The sequence below is a fragment of the Oncorhynchus mykiss genome, chromosome 2, assembly GCF_057628025.1.
Source record: "Oncorhynchus mykiss isolate SJ-2025 chromosome 2, ASM5762802v1, whole genome shotgun sequence".
Taxonomy (NCBI): domain Eukaryota; kingdom Metazoa; phylum Chordata; class Actinopteri; order Salmoniformes; family Salmonidae; genus Oncorhynchus; species Oncorhynchus mykiss.
This window is the reverse complement of record NC_143023.1, coordinates 55429751-55456807: the sequence shown is the minus strand read 5'-3', so window position 1 is coordinate 55456807 and position 27057 is coordinate 55429751. Positions and strand designations below refer to the sequence as shown.

General features: G+C 41.7%; 1 protein-coding gene across 2 annotated transcripts in view; it reads right to left on the bottom strand.

Moving 5' to 3' along the window:
* The window catches only part of znf609a (zinc finger protein 609a), a 184752-nt gene that overhangs the window by 48663 nt on the left and 109032 nt on the right, over nt 1-27057 (bottom strand). The window contains exon 1 of one of the 2 annotated variants that reach the window (XM_036950801.2): nt 10361-10698. The exons of the other annotated variant lie outside the window; for it this stretch is intronic. The gene's annotated coding sequence lies outside the window, so the exon portion shown is untranslated. Of the gene's footprint in view, nt 1-10360; nt 10699-27057 lie in introns of those variants that run through there. 2 annotated transcript variants of the gene reach the window in all.

The following is a 27057-nucleotide window of genomic DNA, read 5'->3' as shown; positions in this document are numbered from 1 at the left end:
ACACACACACACACACACACTTCCATCTGTTGTCAGAAAAGCTCCTTCACATGCCAGAGTGCTTAAGATGACAAGTAGCTTGCTATTTACCATACACACACACTCAACACCGATAGCAAACATATTTGTCCGAATATATCTGAAAGGAAGATTAAGAGAGAAAAGGAACACAGAAAGAGAGGGCCGTTTTTAAATTAGGGCTGCCAAAGTTCCCGCGTTCGGTCTTGGTGGGGCTGTCTCTATTGTGGTGCACTGTGCGTACAGCTTTGAGCAACAATTAAGGAAAACACATGTACATTTTACAGTTCCAATGCTAATTTCCTGCAATTCTACACATGTTGCCAAGACTTATGCCTTAGTTATAATGCTATTTGAGTGACTCAAACACTATAACAAAATCAAATGGGGGCCACATGCAATGACATTTTTGGAATTTCAGTTTCTCCCCGACCGTCTAGTTTTTTATTTTGGTGATTGTTAGTTCTCAAAGATGATCTTTATAAAAAAGATATAATCTCCATGATCTTTTCTACATACTTTATTTGGTTTTAGTAATGTCATTAACTCGATTCATTTTAAATCGTTTGACAGCCCGTGTTTAAATAAATACATACGGTGTAGAAACAGGGGGAGGTTGAAGCCAAACCACCCAGAGAATACCTTCTGTAACCAGAGAGAGGGGCCTGTAGAGGAAGCAGAACCTGATTAGTTCACCAGTCCCCTCTAACTATCCCTCCTGTGTGTACTACACATGGGTTGTGTTCATTAGGGCATGCAACGGAAAACATTTTACAATGTTTTGCTACGAAAAAAATGTAATGGGATTTTCTTATTCAGGAAGTACAGAAAGTTCTTCCCTGTTTCGGCCTGTTTTCTTCCATTTGGTACCTAATGAACACCAAACCCAGGCCTAGGTCTATGTAATGCAGTGCAACAGCAAAGTGCTCTAAGGCCTCAGTCAAATAAAACCCTCAGAGCATGCTGTTAATACACAAACAGACAGGCAGGTCTATGTTTACAGTGCCCTACTGTACTTTGGGTGGAAAATGGTCTCCTCGCAGCAATAGCCTTTACAATTAAAGCCCACTGAATTTTTCCACATTTTGTTGTTACAAACCCTGAATTTAAAATAGATTAAATGTCAATTAAATGTCAATTTCTTTGTCACACAATACCCCATAATGTCAAAGTGGAATAATATATATATATATATATATATATATATATATATATATATATATATATATATATATATATATATATATATATATATATATATTTTTTTTTTAAACAATTTAATACAAAATGAAAAGCTGAAATGTCTTATGTTGATAAGTATTCAACCCCTTTGTTATGGCAAGCCTAAATAAGTTCAGAAGTACAAATGTGCTTAACAAGTCACCTAAGTTATATGGACTTACTTTGTATGCAATAATAGTGTTTAACGTGATCTTTTTTTTATGACACCTCTGTACCCCACACATACAATTATTTGTAAGGTCCCTCACTCTTAGCAGTGAATATCAAACAATGATTCAACCACAAAGACCAAGGAGGTTTTCCAATGCCTCGCAAAAAGGGCACCAATTGGTAGATGGGTAAAAAAAAATGTAATACAAAAAATGAAAGGAGACATTGAATATCCCTTGGAGCATGGTGATGTTATTAACACTTTGGATGGTGTATCAATACACCCAGTCACTACAAAAGATAAGGGAGTCCTTCCTAACTCCGGAAACCGCTCAGGGATTTCACCATGAGGCCAATGGTGACTTTAAAACAGTTACAGAGTTTAATGGCTGAGATAGTTTTCTCCTGAGAATTGATGAACAACATTATAGTTACTCCACAATACTAACCTAAATGACAGAGTGAAAAGAAGGAAGCCTGTACAGGACAATACTATTCTAAAACATGCATTCAGTTAGCAACAAGGCACTAAAGTAAAAAAATGACTTTGTCCTGAATACAAAGTGTTATGTGCATATCCAATACAACACATTACTGAGTACTACTCTCCATACTTTCAAGCATAGTGGTGGCTGCATCATGTTATGGATATGCTTGTAATCATTAAGGACTGGGGAGTTTTTCAGGATAAAGAAGAAATGGAATGGAGCTGAGCACAGGCAAAATTCTAGAGGAAAATCTGGTTGAGTCTGCTTTCCACCAGACACTGGGTGATCAATTCACCTTTCAGCAGGACAATAACCTAAAGCACAAGGCCAAATCTATGCTGGAGTTGTGTTTTATTTGATTTATTTAACAAAAACATTGTTTACCTTTATTTAACTATTTTCAATGACGTCCTAGGAACAGTGGGTTAACTGCCTTGTTCAGGGGTAGAACGACAGATTTTTACCTTGTCAACTCAGGCATTTGATCTTGTAACCTTTCGGTTACTAGTCCAATGCGCCCACCACTAGGCTACCTGCCGCCCCAGTGAATGTTCCCGAGTGGCCTCGTTACAGTTTTGACTTAAATCTGCTTGAAAATCTATGGCAAGATCTGAAAATAGGTTGTCAAGCATTGATCAACAACCAATTCGCCACTACGGCCTATTTATTGCCTTACCTCCTTACTCCATTTGCACACACTGTATACAGAGTTTTCTATTGTGTTATTGACTCTCAGAGTGACGTTTTAATACTAGTAGCCTGGTATGGTTCCAGTGGATGTACTCATCCTCCGGTTAAATATGCATGGCGATCCCCCGGCGGCCTATGAGCCCTCCTACACACAGTACAGAGTCAATAGCATATCTAACAGATACTACCAATGGCATGATTATTCTTCTTTTTTTTTTTTATAAAAGCAGTACGTTGCTCTCTCGGGCTTGGGGATTGTTCTGTGTGCGTTGTCGAGATCTACTAAAGTTTCAGATGCGGTGATGTCGTGAGAGGTCAGGAGCAACACATAACCAACCCTCTTGAAGCTCTAACCCGAAAAAGGCACGCACTTTAAAATGTATGGCTGGTGCATTTTTAACGGCTCCGATATAAAATAGAAATGACTCACGCGTTTTCCCTCCCTCACTTTCTCTTGCTTTCTGGGAGGCTGAAAAGGGGTCAGGCTGAGCACACCTGGGGACGGCCCTCCACAGTGTGCAGTGAAACGAGATTAGGACGGGAACAACAGTTGGCCGGTCAGCTCTCTCAACATGACAAGAGGGGTTTCTCCTTCCCTCATTCTCTGTTCATCTGACTCACTCTCCCCCTCTCTGCATTTCTCTACAACCACATTTCTCTATACTTTTTCCACATACATTATTTTCCCCTCCCTCCCTCCCTCCGTCCCGGAGGTGTTGTGCAGCTGCAGCGCTCTCCTAATCTCATTAAAAAGGCGCCCTTCCCTGTGACACTGACCTCATCAGAGTGGGACCAACTCGGACCACAAAGCCACCCTGCATGCCTGTTAACCTGTCACCTTTCTGACACGGCCACAAGAGAACCTGCTCCCCCTCCTCATTCCTCCCCACGCAGCAGCTGTCGCGTTCACTCGCTGCCGCAAAGAGCCAGAGTAACAAGAGCACAATTTGCTATCCCACAAACACCACTAAGAAAATTGTCCTTGAGTGATACAAGTAGTTATCACTTTACGCAGGTCTGTGCCACTAAGAAAACAATCCTTGACCTGATACAAGTGGCTACATTATCACTTTACTTAGGTCTGTGCCACTAAGAAAACAATCCTTGACCTGATACAAGTGGCTACATTATCACTTTACTCAGGTCTGTGCCACTAAGAAAACAATCCTTGACCTGATACAAGTGGCTACATTATAACTTTACATAGGTCTGCAGCACAAACACTACTAAGAAAGGGTCTTGGAGTGATATCAGTAGCTACATTAGGGTTGGGCGATATTACAATAGTATCGGATATCGAAGATGGACAGCCATCGTCAATGGTGACGACGTCGTGATATGACAGACGATGTATAGCCTATTTAAACTTGACTGGCACCGCGCAGTAAAGAGCTGACCGGGCAGCCCACAGCAGAGCCATGCCAAGTGGCCTGTTCTTTTGCTATAACCTGCATAATCTATTGAAATAAATGTGTTATAAACAACTTACAGAAAGCAAGCGAATAAATGTCGACAGAGCTAAGATTTCCGCCAAAGCAGCTCAAAATATCCAGTCAGAAAATATTTATATTTTCTCTCATTGTCGGATGACCTGGGCCATATAGCAGAACACTCCGGTGTCTGCGATTATTTTAAAGGCCTCATTTGGTCTTTCCTCTCCATTTGATATGAATACGACTTTTGTTTTTATGCTGGCTTTCTCCTGACCTGATACCTCATGATCAAACAATGAATTTAACTAACAGAGTTCTCCGAAAGTTTGAAGTTGTTTTTGAATATCCTAAAAACATGATAGGCCTAAGGTAATAATGAGAGAGGTAGAATTAACAACAGTGAGGTAGAAAAATCCAACAAGTACATTTGAACAAACCAGAGCTTCGTGTAAAAAATTTTACGCATGCATCCCTCCTTGCCGTTGCAAACCAAATAGCCAAAAGCCAAACACTATATGAAAATAGCCTATCAAAGGCACTAAGACAAGTTAAAGTTATCTAGAGTATTTCCCAAAGAAGCTATTCTAATAAAGTGTTTGACCTAAAGACGCAGCTTTCAAATGGGAACCAGTGTGAACGTCAGAGTCGAGAGGCTATTCTCTATCACAGCGTTATTCTGAATGAGAACAAAATACAGGCAACAAGAAGTGAAATTGAGCAAACAATATCATGATGGAAAAATCGAATGAGAAGTCAAAGGAAAAAAACTTACAACGGAGCAAAGCTTATGAAATAAATGATGTGTAGAGTAGGCCTAAACGATACCATCGTATATCACAATGTTTAATGGGCACTTAATACGATAGGAGAAAGGTACAATAGGAGAAATGTTGACAACGCATAATGTCAAAGCGGAATTATGTTTTTAGACATTTTTACTAATTATTTTAAAAAATTTAAAAGCTGAAATGTCTTGAGTCAAGAAGTATTCAACACCTTTGTTATGGGAAGCCTAAATAACTTCAGGTAATAAGTTGCATGAACTAACTCAGTGTGCAATAATGGTTAACATATATATATATTTTTTGACTACCTCATCTCTGTACCCCACACATACAATTATCTGTAAGGTTCCTCAGTCGAGCATGGTGATGTTATTAATTACACTTTGGATAGTGTATCAATACACCCAGTCACTACAAAGACACAGGCATCCTTCCTAACTCAGTTGACAGAGAGGAAGGAAACCGCTCAGGGATTTCATCATGACTAATGGTGATTTTAAACCAGAGTTAAATGGCTTTGATAGGAGAAAACCGAGGATGGATCAACAACATTGTAGCTACTCCACAATGCTAACCTAAATGACAGAGTGAAAAGGCATGCACCCTGTTTGCAATAAGGCACTAAAGCAATACTGCAAATAAATGAACTGAATACATAGCATTATGTTGGGGGCAAGTACAACACAACACTCACTGAGTATCTGTCTTCATAATTTCAAGCATGGTGGTGGCAGGATCATGTTATGGGTATGCTTGTCATCGGCAAGGACTAGGGAGTGTTGGGGGGGGGGGGGGGGGGGGTTAAAAAAAAAGGAAAAAAATCCTAGAGGAAAACCTGATTCAGTCTGCTTTCAAACAGACACAGAGACAAATCCACTTTTCAGCAGGACAACAACCTAAAGTGCAAGGCCAATTATACACTGGAGTTACTTACCAAGATGGCATTGCATGTTCCTGAGTGGCCTCGTTACAGTTTTGAGTTAAATCGTCTTGAAAATCTATTGCAAGACTTGAAAATGGCTGTCCAGCAAAGACCAACAACCAACTTGACAGAGTTGGAAGAATTGAAAAAAATAATAAAATGGGCAAATATTGCACAAAGACTCAAATAGGTGTAATCGCTGCCAAAGGGGATTTTAACGTGTATTGACTCAGGGCGTTGAATACTTATCTAATCAAAAATACATGATATATGTAGATCATTGACAAAAAAACAGACAATTAAATCCCTTTTAATCACACCTTGAGACAACAAAATGTGGAAAAAGTCAAGGTGAGTGAATTCATTCTGAAAGCACTGCAGAAGGATGGTGATAATTGTCGCTGCTCAGCAATCATCACTGCAGGCTTGGGCTAAGGAAGAGATACTACCAACTACTAGCCAAGGGCCTTGGAGCTATTTTAAGACCATTGTGCTGGCTCTACTCTGGTTGACGAGTATTACTCCATTATAGGGGCAATGACACTATCCTTCTACACAGCCAAATTAGATAATAGAATCAGATAGATACATGACTGAATAAAGAGCACGGTGGCTTGCTACAGCCTTGACCTTGCTTAACGCCACAGGCCACTGTTTACACACAACAGTAGCGTGAGGGTTGAAAGAAGAGGAGAGGAGGATAGGATAGGACAAAGGCGAGGCAGTAGACCTGGCAAGGGGATTCACATCTGAACTAGGCGACCAAAAACGTTCACTCAAAGAAAGGCCAGCTATTCAGCTCACAGAATCATATGGCAATCTTGTACACTTGTCTCCAGTCTCTTGAGTCGACAGTCAGGCTAACCGTTAACTGAATAATAGCCTGAGTGAGTGAGATATTTATTCCACTGTTGTTGTAGCTTAGCGCAGAGGCAGGTCTTGAAAGACTGCAGGTAAACCATCAGCTTGATGTTTCCGGCCTAACTGCCACTTCCTTGGCTCTCACCAGACACCCTGTAATACCAGCTATTTCTCTAGACAAAACCTCAATAGAGCTCAGGAGAGGCTCATAAAATTAGATCCACAGCACATAGCTGTCAAGATGCCGGACTGTTTTCTAGCTAAGTAGTCGGCGAAGCAGTCGTCCAACGCAATGAATAGCAGAGCGTTTCTCTTCACCTTATGTCTTTTTCACTCACAGTTGATAAAACAGAGTGTGAAAAAACAGGGAACATTTAATGGCTGCTCTTGGGTCAGAGGTCCTTTCAAGCTCGGACCAGATCCTCTCCAATACCCCATCTTTAAGGTCTGATCCCAGGTCAGTTGAAGTTAAATCCGCCCCAAAAAGAGAAAGAGCCATGTGAGACTGTGGAACTTGTTTTGAGAATGGGTCAACATTCCTTAAAGGAGAACTCCACTCAAAAACAACATTTTGGTATTTGTTTCATTAGTCCATTGTTGACATAGTCCCTAAACGTTTTGCTTGTCAGCAATCAAGTTTTCACGATATCTAACTTTCAAAATACAGAAATCATCCCCGTATGATGCATTTTGGAATCACACTGTAGGTCTAAGGAATGTGATTTCACCCAATAGTATGGTCATATATGACCAAATTAACCCTGACACTGTATGTATCAAATTACATTTTAACACAGTTTAGATGTAATTGTACAATTATTTTGCATGCTCCGAGTCTCAGATGTGGTTTTGCATAAGGACAATTTAAGACAGTCTTCTCTTAGACTGAAAAACAGATTCTTATCTCCAGGCCATCAGACTTAAATACTCACCGTTTGCTAGCCTCCGCCCAATGCCCTGCCCTGAACTTCAGTCACTGTTACTTGCCGGCTACCACCCGGTACTCAACCCTGCACCTTAAGAGACTGGTGTCCTACGTATTGGTCACTTTAATAATAATGTTTACATACTTTATTCTAGTGAAGGCTCATCCTATATAACTACATCTCCACACATCTTTTCATATACTGTCCATAATGTCTATACACACTCATTGCTCGTTCTAATAGTTCTATATCTCTTAATTCCTTTCTTTTACTTTTTGGGATTTGGGTGTATTGTTTTGTATTACTGTACTGTTAGAGCTAAGAACATAAGCATATCGCTACACCTGCGATAACATGTGCAAAATACGTGTATGTGAGCAAAACAAGGTGCTTTATTGTTTTTTTACAGAAATGTAATATAGATATTTTATTACTTGTTATTTTAGTTGTTCTACCAGTTGGCTTCCTTTTTAATTGAAGAATATGTTGCTAAGTGGTTATTCTGTGACTTTAGCTAATAAGCTTTATTTTCTTTGCCATAGTATTGTTTTGGTATCGGGTATTGTGTTGGTATCGGGTATTGTGTTGGTATCGGGTATTGTGTTGGTATCGAGTATTGTGTTGGTATCGGGTATTGTGTTGGTATCGGGTATTGTTTTGGTATCGGGTATTGTGTTGGTATCGGGTATTGTGTTGGTATCGGGTATTGTGTTGGTATCGGGTATTGTTTTGGTATCGGGTATTGTGTTGGTATCGGGTATTGTGTTGGTATTGTGTTGGTATCGGGTATTGTGTTGGTATCGGGTATTGTTTTGGTATCGGGTATTGTTTTGGTATCGGGTATTGTTTTGGTGTTGAGTGTCGTGAAACTAAACGTGCTATCAAAGTCAACATTCTGACACCGTGACAACACTTGTATGTTTCGAAGTTTGGATAGCACAGTACAGCGAGTAAAGCACAGTAGAGTATAGTACAATACAGTACTGAGTACAGTAATAGTACAGCACTGTACAGTGAGTAGAGCACAGTAGATTACGTATTTGTACTGCACTGTACTCTACTGATGTCCAAACTTGTGAAACATGGGGAGAATGACATCAATATCCATATTTATGCATTTCTGTTTAGTACAGATCAGGAATCCATGATGTAATTCCGTTATCAATATCCACTTCACTTACTGGAAAATGTGGTCGCATAAAAACCTGAGGGAGATTTTACCGTAACTCCGTTACCAAAGTTTTGAATAGACACAGTTTTCCCACTATATTCGTTTTAGTACATTTTTCAGTAGAAATTGTTAAAAGTTTTCGTTGTGCGTATGGTTTGTTAAACTTTGAAATCATAGTTTTTTGTTTGGCATACATTTTAAAGTAAAGAATCTCAGTCAAAGCGTAATTCTGTTAGTGTGGAATTGCCCACAGCAGGCTGGTAAAGCTAACATTAGCAGGCTAGTAGGGCTAACATTAGCATGCTACTTGGCTAGCATCCTTGCAAGCCGATTTGTCCCAAACTCATAATGTATTTGCTTGTAGGTTGGCTGACATTTTAACTGAACGAATTGGTTTCATTTGAAGTTACACTTTTAAAGTTATTTCTGTTGGTGTTTACATAATAGGGAATATGCTGGCTTGCCGGGTCCTCCGTATAACGTCACACCCAGCAAAAACATTTTTTTTCCCGACATATCTTCCGCATTCTTTGGATTTCTGATTTGTTTTATGTATGCAGAAAAATGTTAAAGTGAGGCATTATTTGCATTGGGACTTTTGATCCATATACTAATGCAAATCCATATGTTACATGTGGTTACGTTTATGCTACCTACCCTTTAAAATACCCTCAGGCCTCCAGTGTTCACAAACTGAGGTGGTGAGAGCAAATTAACTGCCTGACATTTCCTGGGCTGAAAACGTTATGGGCCGGACTAGATTAGTCTCCTGTACATTCAGGAACAAAGGGACACCGAGGAGGTGGCAAACAAATCACTGCCTCAGCCCTCGTGTAAACACGAGGGAGAAAACGATCCACACGCACACAACCTGGAACATCTCCTTCCTGTGTCAGAGCAACAGCAGGGAGGAAATGTTTGGGCTGTCCCAAATGGAGAGCTGATCAAGGGGGAAGCGTCACAGAAACCCTTCACAGAAACTCTCCATGAGGCTCCCTTCTCCGGGCCACCCCAGCCAGATACCAGGAAAAAAGGAGGGAACTCGACCACCCCCTCTTGGGTAAAATGCCCCCCCCCCCCCACTTCCTTATCTTCTTACTGTGATAGCTTTAATCTGACAATGCACACGCTCTGAGGGTTCAGTCAGCATTTGAACTGCCTCACTTCACTGCGAGTCGATTGGACTGGCTTTGTTACGTTTGAAGCTACAGTTTTTCTATCTGTGTCTGTCTGTCTTGTCTGTCTGTCTGCGTCTCTAGCACTATCAATGCTATTTCCCAGTTCCAATATCAATCTCTCCCTCTTTCGATAAACCAGTACTTATTTTTCAGAGGCAGAAAGGGAGAGATGAAGAAAGGAACAGAGGGCTCTTTCTATCCCCCCCTTCTCTTTCCATCTACACCTCTCCTGCTGCTTCTAAAGTCTCTTCTTTCCTACAGCTGAGAAAGCTTTGAGCAAAGCACAGGCAGCTTCAAACGTCTCATCCATTTATACACAGAGCTCTGGCATCCCTCTCGCCTCCTCCTTTCCCTCAGCTGCCTGCCCCCCCCCCCCTTCCTTTCCCCCTCAAGTGCTCTCTCCTTCAGGCAGAGGCTGCAACAGCATGGCTGCCTCTCTCACAGGCAGGCAAATCAGACACACACACACACACACACACACACGTTATATACTGACCCCCTCTGCCCATTGCAGGCCCACTGTAGTAGCCCGAGCTCTCACTGACAATCAGTCCCAGATCCAGGCCTTCCTCTCCTCTCCTATGTAGGGTTGTTCAGTCCTGTTTTCCTCTCCTCCCCCCACCTCTTCCACTTTCTTGCTACTCACGCGTCGAGAGGCGAAATGAGGCGCGCTGGAAATGTGCTGGGGCTGACAATGGAATATGGCTGCTCTGAATGCACAAGACTTTAATGGGCTGAATTAGCAGTGCGAGTGAGTCTCTCCCTTTCGCTCCCTCCCTTTCTCTCGATCTCTCTGCCTAGCTCGGTCGTCCCCTCCCCCACGCCTTGCTGCACAGCCATTCCAGACACACACGCTGCTTACAAAGCTGAGAGACAGAGAGGGAAGGGCCAGCCGGCCATGAAAGTGCTTTGTTTCTCCCAGCTCTGGGATCATTTCCACAGGCCTGCTCTGCTGTGCCCCCTCAGGATTCCTCCCTGTTACACATACTGACTCACAGTCTTTCCACAGGGCTTTAGGGGGTGCGCTTGTGTACACTAAACATTTATTCATCCCAATCGCTTCGATTACAGACATTATTATGAGGTAGTCATTTCACAGTTAAAGCTTGTGAACAAAGATTGAGATTTTTTTTGAAGAAAAAAAAGCCTGATAAAAAATGATGGGGATGGGGATAGTAAAATACCCAGCATGCAATTAATTTCCCTGCTGTGTTAACAAATCAAAGTAGATCAGAGAAAAACACGATTTAAATGAATTAATGTTGTCACATTAAGTGAGCGTATGCTTTGACTGACTACATTAGCCCCTATACCCACGTCGGCCATTACAAAAAATGAAGAACGTTTTCAGAGGCGAGTCGCTCGTGTGAAGTGGCTGCCTGGTCTTCTCCCAACCCAAACCCACACACACCCACACTGCTAAATAGAGACAGAGCTAATCCTGTTTCAGCATGGCAGGACGGGATTATAACATACTAGGAGTTTATACAGCCCCGGCGATGGCTCTGTGCGATGAGGAAGAGATGACCTCTGGGAAGAATGTGTTCCTTCAAATAATTAAGTGTTATGTGAGAAATGACATCTTACAGCACAGCTGTTTACCAGAGATCGGCCCCCCAGGAGTAAATGTGTGAAGCCACGGCGGCCGGCTAAAGTAAGGACGCGAGCGGCCGTAGAATTCCGCAATCATCTCAGCTAGCTGGCTGCCTATATTGCTTCTCTGTCTTAACCAGTGTTGCAACACACTGCAGGCGTCCCTTGAAGGTGGGTAATCCGTACAAAGCCCTGTACTGGATGAAGGAAACAGACCAAGGACTTGTGTAGTACTTTTTCCATCTGTTTGAAAGAAAAAAACACAAACACCTATAGGGCTAGGCAATTTGTTAGTGCATTTAAATCGCTATGGTAATATGGACGTGTACGACATCAACATCACCACGTTTCAGCGTCCTGTACAGGTCTAGCCTGTTTGTCCACATGGTACAGCCCTGACAGCCCCTCGCAGTCTTTTGGTCAGACGGGATTCCAGAAATGGCTGCACCTGCCCGAAAGATACACTGAACACTACCTAGGGGACGAAGTGAGCCCACCACGTTTTCATAAACACTGTAGAGACGGGAGGACACATGGCGTATACTACGGCCAATTCCAAGGTCATTGGCTTTAATCATATACGTGGTCATAACTAATCTTCCTGTCAAAAACAAGTGCTCCGCAGCAGAAGACAGAGCCCTGAGAAAACCACTATGTAAAGTCCATACCAAAACAGTAAACAAGTGTTATGTCCGCGTAAGTGCAGCACTAGACGTAAATCCCCCCCCCCCCCCGGGTCACGCACCACAATAGCTCCTTTGATGCTTAACAAATGTTTGGGAAATGGGGGGGGGCTAACCAGAGCCAGCAGCACACTGAAGGTCAAGGAGACGACCAGATGTTGGAAAACAGAGTTTATGTGGCCAGCATGGATCCTGATATTAAATATTTCCACAAGGCACAACCACAGCTCTTGACAGGGTTTTCCTGTATCGCCGTCCAACAGGACTATAAACTTAGCAGCTCTCGCCACTGTGACCCATAAGCCTGCACACTACGCTGACCTCCGGACAACATGCTCTCGCGTCTATAATGTGTACGCCCTACATAGGCCTGCTGTGAGTGACTGTACGTAGATCTGTAAACAGAAAATGGCATTCTGAACTAAGGAATCAGCGTACCTCCTCCCCATACTTCTATTTAATTCCAATATCAATATGCCTTTTACTACCTTCAACACAATACAGACGGAAAACAAGGAGGCTTTTAAAGAAGGAATGATTTCTAAACGCTTTGCAGTATGCCATCTTGATTCATGGTACTCTACGCTCCATCTGTCAGGAGGCAGAAGGCATTGTGTGTGTGTGTGTGTGTGTGTGTGGGGGGGGGGGGTCTAGAACAAACAAACAAGCCCAGTCGTCTAAAAAAGTGGCCTTCTGAAACCGAGGGAAATGTGGAGAGAGAGAGAGAGAACAAGCTCTCGCCACCACAGCCAATGTGTTCGGCGAGCACGAGGGCAGTGGTAAGACTGAAACACAATACCCACCCCACACAGCTGTGTACTGCGTCCAGCCTGCAGTAAACATAGGCCTACATTTAAGAAATTGACCGGACCCATATGCATTGGGTGCGTAACCTGATTAGGACGTCAAGGAAAGAACGGTGTGTCCTTCTTACGAAACTCAAATGTGCAATTTGAACTTAACTGTCCACATTCACTTTTCCTCAGCCAACAAGACGATTAATAAACTGCAAAATCACTAGCCTGTCAATCTACTATACCCCCATAGTAGAAAAGTTTCCTATTCTATTGGTCAACTTGTCGTTCTGTGCGAGAAAGAAATTCCCTATTCCAAAACAGTTGTGGGAAGATAGATCCTAAATTCATACAACCGGTAGGCCTACGCTACGTCCGAAAAACTTAAAAAGTAATAAGTCTGATGCACCATGCCAACACATTTAGCTTAAAATGTTGATCATCTATTATTTCTACAAATGTTAAGTGCAGCAATGAACGCACAAGGCAGTAGGCTACGCAAATGTTTGTTTCATAATGCAATTATTGGGAAAACACAGTTGTCAAAAGCACACTGCACATGCGAGCGGTTTCATGAAATAGAGAGGGAAGATCTAAAGATGCAACAATTAGCATGGGTTACTAATAGACTAGGATTGTGCCTTTGGCTACTGGACAGAAAAAACGGTGATTTGAAAACCAATAGAACATGAGAAACATATGGAAGTCTTTATAATTGCCTGCATGTCTGGTTGGATTTTGGCTAGGCTCATTTGAAGCATGGTAAGACATGCCTCATATGTAGTAAAATGTAAAGGGTTGAACCAATTCAGAATATGCTTTAAAAATGCTTACTGCCTCCAGCTCAGTGTTATGCACTGAAGCCTGCCCAGTTGCCTATGCACTTGAATGGCGAATGGAAAGTGCACTTCAATTACCAGGTGAGAAATAAAAATAGTAGCTCTTTAATCGTGGCCATCAAAACTATTTATGATTTTTCTATTCAGATTGCAATTAGATGCAGAAAAAGCAGCAGCTACTCTTCCTGGGGTCCACACAAAACACAGAAAATGACAAAATACAGAACACCAATGGACAGGAACAGCGACACAAATCCAAACTAAGAACACCACGGCCAAAGAGCAAGACGACAACTTAAAAAAATATATATATATATATATATAAATTAAAAATATCAAAATATGATGGGTGTGTTTAGAGTTCGTCAAATGAAATAAAATTGTATTAATCACATGCTTAATAGACAACAGGTGTAGACTAACAGTGCTTACTTAAGGCTCCTACTCAATACACAATGATTGCATGTCTTTTGGGGTATATATGGGTTTTTGAGCTGTGCTTTAACTGGCTGAATAGAGAATTTGGTACTTTCAGCACGTCAATACTTCTTACAAAGACCAGCGGTGACGCAGTCAATCTCTCCTCCAATTTGAACCAGGAGAGACTGACATGCATTTTAAATGACATTGGCCCTTTGTGTACATTTGAGGGCCAGACCTGCTGCTCTGTTATGGTCCAGCTGCAGCTTTTTTTTAGGTCATTGTTTTTGCTGCACCTGACCATACAACTGGGCAATAAAAAGAAAAACAGCACCTAAAAAGAAAAACAACTAAACCAACTCAGTGAAGTCTTCAGTCTTAACTGCCGAAACAACGGGGTTATGGCAGAATCGAGGCTACCTTTTCCTTAGAAACACACACGATAGAAAGGTAGACTGAGCTAAGCATTCCCCTTGCTTTGTTCCCTTGATTTTGGTTCACTGTAGAGTGGAGGCAGAGGGGGGTACAGAGGGGCAGACATGTGGAAAACAATTAGTGTGGAGTGTTTTTACTGGAGTCCTGCGGGGCAGGGGTGCTTCAAAAGGGCCCAGCGGTAGCAACCCAGGAGCTAGAGCCTGGACAAAAACACGGCCGACCGACACTTCGCCAGCTAACCCCTCCAACCTAACAAAACACATCTCTCTCTGCTCAGACAATCCCAGGCGTTCAGCTATGTGAGCTATCCACTAGAGTAAACTCTGGGCTGGGAGAATAATTCCACTCTGGCGAAAGCAGCGGACAGCCGTAATGCTGCAAAATGACTAGATAATTCACTGCACTCATGGAAGCTTACCCTCGGTGCATTCCTCTTGGCACATTTCCCAAGATGGCATCTAAAAATGTAAATATTGTGTTGCCATCTGGTGTATATTTAAATTTTTTGACCTGGTCAAGAACACTGACAGTGAACTACCTGAATAAGATGCCTTATCACTCCAGAGATATCAATAGAAGCAGTGCCATGATCCCGTGCGGCTCAGTTGGTAGAGCAGGGCGCTTGTAACGGCAGGGTTTTGGATTCGTTTCCCACGGGGGACCAGTACAAAAAAAGTACAACAAAAAAATGTATGCCGTCACTACTGTGAGTTTCTCTGGATAAAAACATCTGCTAAATTACCAAAATGTAAGGCCCTAATTTCTTATACTCAACACAACCTAAGATAAGACATTAGGAGCTCAGGAGAAAGATAGGAATGAGGAGTGAGATTGAGATGCTGCAAATCGGCATGTGGAAACTGTTTATTACTGTTAGCAAAACAATGTCCACACAGGGTAGAACACTTTTACAATACAAGACGAAACCAGTAGCTTCAAGCTTTAATTTTAGGCTAACTTTCCTTGCTACCGTACAGCTGAATTCACTACCCGAGTACTTTGTTTGTGATAATATGCTAACCATAACGCAAAATATGCGAATACCAAAGCTGATTTTCACCAAAAACATTATTAATTCACTCTGTCTCCCATGCCAAAAACAAATTAACTTAGTCTCCCTCGCCTCCCATCTGGTTTCCACTAGATTCCCGTAGGCACATTCTGTGTCACGGATGACATCATTACTTTCTTAAAGAGACGGCGCAAATTTCTATAAAATAAGAAATTGCTTCTTCTATGCAAATGTTGTTGATCAGTAAATTGAAATATGTTCTCCTAGCAGTTGCCAATAAAATAAGTTCTAAATGGAAGGTATTGTTTGTCATCTGTAGCCTAATGAAATCGGCAACAAAAAAAAAACAACTCAATGCATGCATGCACGCGCAAACACAAACACCGACACACACACACACACACACACACACACACACCTATTGAATAAAACGGATTCACCTGGAATTGGAATAGACCTAGGCTACATCTTGATTTACACAGTTTATCAATAGAAATGTACCATTCAAATACAGTTGAAGTCAGAAGTTTACATACACTTAGGTTGGTGTCATTAAAACTAGTTTTTCAACCACTCCACAAATTTCTTGTTAACAAACTATAGTTTTGGCAAGTCGGTTAGGACATCTACTTTGTGCATGACACAAGTCATTTTTCCAACAATTGTTTACAGATTATTTCACTTATAATTCACTGTATCACAATTCCAGTGGGTCAGAAGTTTACATACACTAATTTGACTGTGCCTGTAAACAGCATGGAAAATTCCCGAAAATCATATTATGGCTTTAGAAGCTTCTGATAGGCTAATTGACAAGGAAGAAGCCCCTGCTCCTAAACCGTCATAAAAAATCCAGAATACGGTTTGCAACTGCACATGGGGACAAAGATCGTACTTTTTGGAGAAATGTCCTCTGCTCTGATGACACAAAAATAGAACTGTTAGGCCATAATTACTATCGTTATGTTTGGAGGAAAAAGGGGGATGCTTGCAAGCCGAAGAACACCATCCCAACCGTTAAGCACAGGGGTGGCAGCATCATGTTGTGGGGGTGCTTTTCTGCACGAGGGACTGGTGCACTTCACAAAATAGATGGCATCACGAGGTTGGAAAATTATATATTGAAGCAACATCAAGACAGGAAGTTAAAGCTTGGTTGCAAATGGGTTTTCCAAATGGACAATGACCCCAAGCATACTTACAAAGTTGTTGCAAAATGGCTTAAGGACAACAAAGTCAAGGTATTCGAGTGGCCATCACAAAGCCCTGACCTCAGTCCTATGGAAAAATTGTGGCCAGAACTGAAAAGCGTGTGCGAGCAAGGAGGCCTACTTGACTCAGTTACATCAGCTCTGAATGTCAGGAGGAATGGGCCAAAATTCTCCCAATTTATTGTAGGAAGCTTGTGGAAGGCTACCCAAAACATTTGACCCAAGTTAAACAATTTAAAGGCACTGCTACCAAATACAAACTGAGTGTGTAAACTTCTGACCCACTGGGAATGTGATGAAAGAAATAAAAGCTGAAATAAAATCACTCTACTATTATTCTGACAATTCACATTCTTAAAATAAAGTGGTGATCCTAACTGACCTAAGACAGGGAATTTGTACGAGGATTAAATGTCAGGAATTGTGAAAAACTGAGTTTAAATGTATTTGGCTATGTAAACTTCTGACTTCAACTGTAAATGATTACCATTTTGTTGTTTGTTTTTATCAAAGTCAAATCGATTGTATGATTGTATAATGGAGTCATAATGCATACATTGCTGTCTGTAAAGAATTGACAAACATTTTCAAATGTAATGATATTGAACTCAAAATATGCCCAACAATTGAACAGTAGCTAAACTTACAGTACCTTCAGAAAGTATTCACACCCTTTTCCTTTTTTCCATATTTTGTTGCATTACACCCTGAATTTAAAATGGATTAAATTGAGATTTTTGAATCACTGGCCTACACACAATACCCCGTAATGTCAAAGTGGAATTGTGTTTTTCAAAAAAATATAAATAATTGTATTCAAGCCATTTTTGATGGAAAGCCTAAATAAGTTCAGGAGAAAAAAATGGCAAGGACTCACTATGTCAAATAATAGTGTTTAACATCTCTGTACCCCACACACACACAAATTCCCTCAGTTGAGCAGTGAATTTCAAACAGATTCAACCACAAAGACCAGGGAGGTTTTCCAATGCCTCGCAAAGAAGGGTAGATGGTAGATGGGTAAAAACAAAAAAAAAGCAGACATTGAATATCCTTTTTGAGTATGGTGAAGTTATTAATTACACTTTGGATGGTGTATCAATACAGCCAGTCTGCAAAGTTGCAGGCCTCCTTCCTAACTCAGATGCCGGAGAAAAAGGAAACCAGTCAGGGATTTTACCATGAGGCCAATGGTGAAATGTGGGTGTATGCTATTCTGCTTCTCATGGCCCCTTGAAAGTTTCCACAAATTGTGTGAGGGGTAGGAATGGGCGTATTTCTCCATCCCCTTCTCCATTCATTGTATTGGGCAGTACAAAGGAGAGAAATGGCTCAGTCCCTGGAGCAAAAACCTTGTGATATCCAGGAGCACGAGTATAGGATAAGCTCCTCCCAAACGTTTTAAACCTGCATCTTTCATTGTTAATGTGGGATTCAATGACTTTATGAAGAGCAGCTCAGAACAGCTGGAGATGGATTTTAAAGAACTTATTGGGGCTCTACTCGACACCTACAAACTCCCCATAATATCTGGCCGTGCACTCCCTAAATCGTAGCATTGAACGTCAGCAAACTCTTAGCCCTCCATAACTGGCTACATGATCATTGTAACATTTACTGACAATAGCTTGTTTTATAAGGAGGATGGGATACACCCAAATAATCTGGGTTCCTGGATCCTTTCACAGCACTATAAGGACGTGTTGAGACAATGACTTGTCGATGACCTACGCCCACCTCAGTTAATGCCTACCATTGTGTCGCTGAGTTGTCATAATGCTTCAGCAAATGTACACTAACGTTCAAAAGTTTGGGATCACTTAGAAATGTCCTTGTTTTTGAAAGAAAAGCACATTTTCTGTCCATTAAAATAACATTGAATTGATCAGAAATACAGTGTAGACATTGTTAATGTTGTAAAAGACTACTGTAGCAAGAAACGGTAGATTTTTTATGGAATATCCACAAAGGCGTACAGAGGCCCATTATCAGCAACCGTCACTCCTGTGTTCCAATGTCACGTTGTGTTAGCGAATCCAAGTTTATAATTTTAAAAGGCTAATTGATCATTAGAAAACCTTTTTGCAACTATGTTAGCACAGCTGAAAAGTGTTGTCCTGGTTAAAGAAGCAATACAACTGGCCTTCTTTAGACTAGTTGAGTATCTGGAGCATCAGCATTTGTGGGTTCAATTACAGGCTCAAAATGGCCAGAAATAAAGAACTTTCTTCTGAAACTCGTCAGTCTATTCTTGTTCTTTGAAATGAAGGCTATTCCATGCGAGAAATTGCCAAGAAACTGAAGATCTCGTACAACGCTGGGTACTACTCCCTTCAAAGAACAATGCAAACTAGCTTTAAACAGAATAGAAAGAGGAGTGGGAGGCCCCGGTGCACAACTAAGTAAGAGGACAAGTACATTAGTGTCTAGTTTGAGAAACAGACGCCTCATCTGTCCTCAACTGGCAGCTTCATTAAATAGTACCCACAAAACACCAGTCTCAACATCAATAGTGAAGAGGCGACTCCGGGATGCTGGCCAGAAGGGCAGAGTTGCAAAGAAAATTTAATATCTCAGACTGGCCAATAAAAATAAAAAATGGGCAAAAGAACAGACACTAGACAGAGGAACTATGCCTTGAAGGCCAGTATCCCGGAGTCACCTATTCACTGTTGACACTGAGTTTTGCTTTAAAGCGGCATCCAAATCCATCGAATGTAGTGATCACAAAACAGTAGCCATATCTAGGAAAACCAAAGTTCCAAAAACTGGGCCTCATATTGTGGATGAGAGGTCATACAATAAGTTTTGTAGTGATTCCTATGTTGTTGATGGAAATAATATTTGTTGGTCAGTGGTGTGTAATGAGGAGCAACCAGACGCTCCACTTGACACATTTATGAAATTGCTTATTCCAGTTACAAATAAGCATGTTACCCATTATGAAAATGACTGTAAAAACAGTTAAAATGCCCATGGATTGATGATGAATTGAAAAAATGTATGGTTGAAAGGGATGAGACGAAAGGAATGGCAAATAAGTCTGGCTGCACAACCGATTGGCAAACGTACTGCACATTGAGAAACCATGTGACTAAACGGAATAAAAACAAAAATAAACTAAACTATGAAACAAAAATAAATTATATAAAGAATGACAGTAAAAAGCTTTGGAGCACCTTAAATTAAAAGGTAAACTCAGCTCTATCATTGATTGAATCAGATGGCCCATTGATCACAAGTCAGATTTTTTTCATTGGCAAGATTAGCAAATTTAGGCATGACATGCAAGCAACAAACGCTGAAACTACACATCCAAGTATAAAGACAAGCATTGTAATTTTGAATTCCGTAAAGTGAGTGTGGAGGATGTGGAAAAAAATGTGTTCTCTATCAACAAGCCACCGGGGTCTGACAACTTGGATGGAAAATTACTGAGGATAATAGAGGATGATATTGCCACATCTTCAATCTAAACCTAATAGAAACTGAGTGCCCTCAGGTCTGGATGGAAGAAAAAGTAATTCCACTACCCTAGAATAGTAAATCCCGCCTTTACTGGCTCAAATAGGCAACCAATCAGCCTGTTTAAAATTAAAAAATGAAGTTGTCAACCCAAAAGTTATCAACTTTTGGAAAAAAATTGCGTTTGACCAGACACAATGATATTTTACTGTAAACTAATTGACAGACTTTCAGCACGCTTATAGGGAAGGACATTCAACAAGCACAGCACTTACACAAATGACTTCAGTGTGACTTTTGACATTATCGATCATAGTCTGCTGATGAAAAAACTTGTGTTACGGCTTTACACCACCTGCTACAGTGCCTTGCGAAAGTATTCGGCCCCCTTGAACTTTGCGACCTTTTCAAATCAAATCAAATCAAATTTTATTTGTCACATACACATGGTTAGCAGATGTTAATGCGAGTGTAGCGAAATGCTTGTGCTTCTAGTTCCGACAATGCAGTAATAACAAGTAATCTAACTAACAATTCCAAAACTACTGTCTTGTACACAGTGTAAGGGGATAAAGAATATGTACATAAGGATATATGAATGAGTGATGGTACAGAGCAGCATAGGCAAGATACAGTAGATGGTATCGAGTACAGTATGTACAAATGAGATGTTTATGTAAACAAAGTGGCATAGTTTAAAGTGGCTAGTGATACATGTATTACATAAGGATACAGTCGATGATATAGAGTACAGTATATACGTAGGCTTCAAACATAAAGATATAAAACTGTATTTTTTTGTGAAGAATCAACAACAAGTGGGACGCAATCATGAAGTGGAACGACATTTATTGGATATTTCAAACTTTTTTAACAAATCAAAAACTGAAAAAAATCGGGCGTGCAAAATTATTCAGCCCCCTTAAGTTAATACTTTGTAGCGCCACCTTTTGCTGCGATTACAGCTGTAAGTCTCTTGGGGTATGTCTCTATCAGTTTTGCACATCGAGAGACTGAAATTTTTTCCCATTCCTCCTTGCAAAACAGCTCGAGCTCAGTGAGGTTGGATGGAGAGCATTTGTGAACAGCAGTTTTCAGTTCTTTCCACAGATTCTCGATTGGATTCAGGTCTGGACTTTGACTTGGCCATTCTAACACCTGGATATGTTTATTTTTGAACCATTCCATTGTAGATTTTGCTTTATGTTTTGGATCATTGTCTTGTTGGAAGACAAATCTCCGTCCCAGTCTCAGGTCTTTTGCAGACTCCATCAGGTTTTCTTCCAGAATGGTCCTGTATTTGGCTCTATCCATCTTCCCTGTCCCTGCTGAAGAAAAGCAGGCCCAAACCATGATGCTGCCACCACCATGTTTGACAGTGGGGATGGTGTGTTCAGGGTGATGAGCTGTGTTGCTTTTACGCCAAACATAACGTTTTGCATTGTTGCCAAAAAGTTCAATTTTGGTTTCATCTGACCAGAGCACCTTCTTCCACATGTTTGGTGTGTCTCCCAGGTGGCTTGTGGCAAACTTTAAACAACACTTTTTATGGATATCTTTAAGAAATGGCTTTCTTCTTTCTTGCCACTCTTCCATAAAGGCCAGATTTGTGCAATATACGACTGATTGTTGTCCTATGGACAGAGTCTCCCACCTCAGCTGTAGATCTCTGCAGTTCATCCAGAGTGCTCATGGGCCTCTTGGCTGCATCTCTGATCAGTCTTCTCCTTGTATGAGCAGAAAGTTTAGAGGGACGGCCAGGTCTTGGTAGATTTGCAGTGGTCTGATACTCCTTCCATTTCAATATTATCGCTTGCACAGTGCTCCTTGGGATGTTTAAAGCAAGGGAAATCTTTTTGTATCCAAATCCGGCTTTAAACTTCTTCACAACAGTATCTCGGACCTGCCTGGTGTGTTCCTTGTTCTTCATGATGCTCTCTGCACTTTTAACGGACCTCTGAGACTATCACAGTGCAGGTGCATTTATACGGAGACTTGATTACACACAGGTGGATTGTATTTATCATCATTAGTCATTTAGGTCAACATTGGATCATTCAGAGATCCTCACTGAACTTCTGGAGAGAGTTTGCTGCACTGAAAGTAAAGGGGCTGAATAATTTTGCACGGCCAATTTTTCAGTTTTTGATTTGTTAAAAAAGTTTGAAATATCCAATAAATGTCGTTCCACTTCATGATTGTGTCCCACTTGTTGTTGATTCTTCACAAAAAAATACAGTTTTACATCTTTATGTTTGAAGCCTGAAATGTGGCAAAAGGTCGCAAAGTTCAAGGGGGCCGAATACTTTCGCAAGGCACTGTATTGTAATGAATATTGTGGAAATTGTCCACCAGACACTGGGAGATTAATGAACCTTTCAGCCAGGGTTTCCGTTAGCCGGTCAGATGGATTTTGGCCTATAGAGAAATTGAAAAGCCTATAAATAATAGTGGCACCTGCTGTAGCATCTAAAACGGCAACGGAAGATAGGCTTCATCAGCGCTTCACACACCAATTTGCAATGAGCTGGTGGCTGTAGGCTACAATTTTGGAAAAATCTACTTAATTGTTTGAAACCTTGACATTTGAATACATATTTTTTTATGTAGCCTTACTGGGCTAGGCTACTTCTTCCTCGACAAGCTGACCAATAGAATAGGTCAACTTCTCTACTATGCAGGATAGGAGTTTGACATATGGAGGACCAAACATGTCATAATTAGAATTAAATGACTGAATAAATAAATGCACCTATAAATAGATAAATAAATCCACACATAAATATACAAGCAGGAAAATACAAAAACACTGACAAATTCATTTATTTTCTCTACATGGCGGCTGGTAGCCTAGTGGTTAGAGCGTTGAGACTTAAAAATCTGTTGTTCTGCCCCTGAACAAGGCAGTTAACCCACAGTTCCTAGGCCGTCAATGAAAATAAGAATTTGTAGGCTGATACCCCATTTCATGGACCCAAGATCCATTGGTAAGGCTGTACATTGCAATATGAATGATCAATACACATAGGCTTACTGGTGAGCTAATGTGGCTCATTTCACAGTGGTGTCAAGGTCCTGCAATATGGGCTATGATGCTAATATTTGTGTAAACTCTTCACGGCTGTGTTCTGTGGGTGTCAGTGAGCAGGCTGATACCCCATTTAAATGGATCAAAGATCCATAGGTGTATAACAAAATAATACTTTTTAAAAATGCCTGTACATGTGACTTTCCCCACAGTCCTCTTAGACAACTGAAAAGGGGAGAAAGCTATCACAGCTTCCTGGTTTCCACCAATCAGAGTGCCTGAAAGCACATTTGGACTCTGACCCCCTCCCACTGCAGGTCAGAGTGGCTATCTTTGTCAGCAGATAAAGATGCAAGTTGTCAGTGTGATTAATGTTTAGTGGAGGAAATAGTGGAGCATGTGTAGATTTTTTTTTTAACTGTATGACGTAGATAGGGAGAGATTGTGTGAAAGGGTTAGAGAGGCTTGGACGGGGTTGAGGTTTGGTTGGTGTAGTGGGGGGAGGAAAGGGAAAGTTAGTGGTGTCTAGGGCTTTATTTCACTTTCTTAGAGGAACAGGACAAATGAAGAGAATTTAATCTGGGTAGGCCGTGACTGACCTCACACTCCAGCACAGTAAATGGCGGTGTAGGCCTTAAAAGTTGGATGAGATCTGGCAACCCAATCCCAAAGAAGAAGACACAAGTTTGGCTGCTTATTTGAGTAAGATTGTGTATGCATTCAGGAAGTGAGTTGTGAGGTTTATTGTCGGGAGGGTTAATGCTAAATTATGGTGACTGACTGAAAGCAATTACCTTAGGCTTAATGACATTGTCACATCTGTAGCTGTATAGTACTGCTGCAGCTTACGTATATTTCAGATACGTTTATAAGTGCCTGTATTGCATTAGGTGTTGTTGTTTAGAGATGTTTCATTCCTATAGCCTGTACGCGCACTTTACCGCTGCATTTATTATGATGATATATGAAAAATGATGATGGCACCGGAGAGGATGGCTGCTGTTTTATTGGCTCTTAACCAACCGTGCTATTTTGTTAGTTTTTCCGCATTGTTTGTAACTTATTTTGTACATAATGTTGTTGCTACTGTCTCTTATGACTGAAAGGATCTTCAGGACATCAGAACAGCGATTAACTCACCTCGAATTAGACAAATCATTTTTCTTTAATGAGTCGGACAGGAAGGATATACTCCATACAGCTGAACAGGTCGTCATCCCCGTCATTCACAGGAGAAAGAAACTGAGATTTTGCGAAAGGAGATCGGGGTGCCTTGTGAGGATCAGACGACGATTGGCTAATCTGCCTTTGCCATTTGTACTATTAGCCAACCTTTTCTCGCTGGAAAATAAACGGGATGAAATAAAAGCACGTATATCCTACCAATGGGACATTAAAAACTAACATATGTTTCACAGAGTCGTGGCTGAGTGATGACATTAATAACATGCAGCTGGCGGGTTATACACTATCCGCAGAACAGAACAGCAGCCTCTAGTAAGACACAGGGTGGCGGCCTATGTACATTTGTAAACAGCTGTTGCACGATATCTAAGGAAGTCTCTAGGTTTTGCTCACCTGAGGTAGAGTATATCATGATAAGCTGTAGACCACCACAGAGTACCAAGAGAGTTGTCATCTGTATTTTTTCGTAGCCGTCTACACACCACCACAGACTGATGCTGGAACTAAGACCACACTTGATGAGCTGTATACCGCCATAAGCAAACAGGAAAACACTCATACAGAGGTGGCGCTCCTAGTGGCCGGGGACTTTAATGCAGGGAAACTTAAATCAGTTTAACTGATTACCATCAGCATGTTAAAATGTGCAAGCAGAGGGGAAAAAAAGTTGAGACCATCTTACTCCACACACAGAGACGAGTACAAAGCTCTCCCTCTCTCACCATTTGACATATGTGACCATAATTCTATTCTCCTGATTCCCTGCTTACAAGCCAAAATTAAAGCAGAGAGGACCAGTGACTCAGTCTATAAAAAAGTGGTCAGATGAAGCAAATGCTGAACTACAGGACTGATTTGTTAGCACAGACTGGAATATGTTCCAGAAATCTTCTGATGGCATTGAGGAGTACACCACATCAGTCACTGTCTTCATCAATGATGACGTCGTCCCCACAATGACTGTACGTACATACCCCAACCAGAAGCTATGGATTACAGGCAACATTCGCACTGAACTAAAGGTAAGAGCTGCCACTATCAAGGAGCAGGACTCTAACCTGGAAGCTTATGAGAAATCCCGCTGTGCCCTCAGACAAAACATCAAACAGGACTAAGATCGAATTGTACGACACTGGCTCCAACGCTTGTCGGATGTGGCGGGGCTTGCAAACTATTACAGACTACAAAAGGAAGCACAACCGAGAGCTGCCCAGTAACACAAGCCTACCAGACGAGCTAAATCATTTCTATGCTCGCTTCGAGGCAAGTAACACTGAAACATGCATGAGAGCATCAGCTGTTCCGGACGACTGTGTGATCATGCACTCCGCAGCCGATGTGAGTGAGACCTTTAAACAGGTCAGCATTCACAAGGCTGCAGGGCCAGACGGATTACCAGGACATGTACTCTGAGCATGCGCTGAACAAGTGTCTTCACTGACATTTTCAACCTCTCCCGGTCTGAATCTGTAATTCCAACATGTTTCAAGCAGACCACCATAGTCCCTGTGCTCAAGAACACTAAGGTAACCTGCCCAAATGACTACCGACCCATAGCACTCACATCTGTAGCCATGAAATGCTTTGAAAGGCTGGTCATGGCTCACATCAACACCATTATCCCAGAAACCTTAGACCCACTTAAATTTGCATACAGATCCACAAATGATGCAATCTCTATTGCACTCCACACTGCTCTTTCACACCTGGACAAAAGGAACACCTATGTGAGAATGCTATTCATTGACTACAGCTCAGCGTTCAACACCATAAAGCCCTCAAAGCTCATCACTAAGCTAAGGACCCTGGGACTAAACACCTCTGTCTGCAACTGGATCTTGGACTTCCCGACAGGCCACCCCCAGTTGGTAAGGGTAGGTAACAACACATCCGCCACGCTGATCCCCAACACGGGGGCCCCTCAGGGGTGCGTGCTCAGTCCTCTTCTGTACTCCCTGTTCTCTCAGGACTGCCAGGCAAGACTACAACACGATCATTAAGTTTGCCGATGACACAACAGTGATAGGCCTGATCACCGACAACGATGAGACAGCCTATAGGGAGGTCAGACATCTGACCGTGTGGTGCAAGGACAACAAACTCTCCCTCAATGTGATCAAGACAAAGGAGATGATTGTGGACTCCAGGAAAATAAGAGGACCGAGCACGCCCCCATTCTCATCGACGGGGCTGCAGTGGAGCAGGTTGAAAGCTTCAAGTTCGTTGGCGTCCATATCACCAACAAACTAACATAGTCCAAGCACACCAAGACATTCGTAAAGAGGGCATGACAAAACCTATTCCCCCTCGGGACACTGAAAAGATTTGACATGGGTCCTCACATCCTCAAAAGGTTTACAGCTGCACCATCGAGAGCATCCTGACGGGTTGCATCACTGCCTGGTATGGCAACTGCTCGGCATCCGACCGCAAGGCACTAGAGGGTAGTGCGTATGGCCCGGTACATCACCAACAACAAGCTTCCTGCCACCCAGGACCTCTATACCAGGCGGTGTCAGAGGAAGGCC